Here is a 919-nt window from a genome sequence, read left to right on the forward strand (position 1 = left end):
TCAATCCATCCCGATCCTCGTTGACTCTCTTCGTAGGGGTATGCAATAGAAGAGCAAGTCATTCAGATCCACCGCGTAATCCGTAGCGATAATGCTGTAGGATTTGGCGTCTTCCCGACTCAGGTCTCGTACATCCCCCATCAGATACTTCTTTAGTCCTAGGATCCACGCTTCCTCGTCCTGTGCTTTGAGGATCCGCCCAATGCGGACTCTCTTCACAAATGTTTCCTCGAGGATCTGGGGACTGGATCCAATCCTACCTCTGGACCTAGTGACTGCCATCACCTGGACGGTCCTTTTCCCGGATCCAACTACCACCACATCTCCCCGAGTCGGTTCAACGTAACGAGATCCTGATGTTCGGCTTCTCCCCTCCAATTTCAAAACCACTATTGTATTTTCGTAAAGCGGCCACTGGCCCAACTATCCGCACTGGCATTCCAATCTCGCTTGACATGCACCAACTCGTGATTCAACCAACCACGCAGGTGGATCATCACTTTCTGCCGTAACAGTGTTAGGGCCGGGGCCTTGCAGTCAATCTCACCTCGCACCTGTCTGATTACCAAATTTGAATCCCCACAAATCACCAGCCGTTTTGGATCTTGTCCCTTTAGTAAATCCAAACCCAGAAGGAGCCCGTTATACTCCGCTTCATTGACGGTGAGGCCTTCCGCGTAAGTGGATCTGGCCCGTACAACTTCCCATCCGGGCAGTCTCCACAGTATTGCACTGTATGCTCCTCCTCCGCGTCGTACACGAGCGGATCCATCGAAACTCAGGACGTACAGATCCTCATCCACCTGTACCGTCGGAATCGGGATCTGGATCTGGCGTTTGGGCTCTTTCTTAGGAGCGATCCTAGTCAGCGCCTCATCCATCTTAGCTCGAGGAGTGATGCTCGCGGCCAAGACTCCCA

The sequence above is a fragment of the Phytophthora infestans genome, genomic scaffold, assembly GCF_000142945.1.
Source record: "Phytophthora infestans T30-4 supercont1.88 genomic scaffold, whole genome shotgun sequence".
NCBI lineage: Eukaryota > Oomycota > Peronosporomycetes > Peronosporales > Peronosporaceae > Phytophthora > Phytophthora infestans.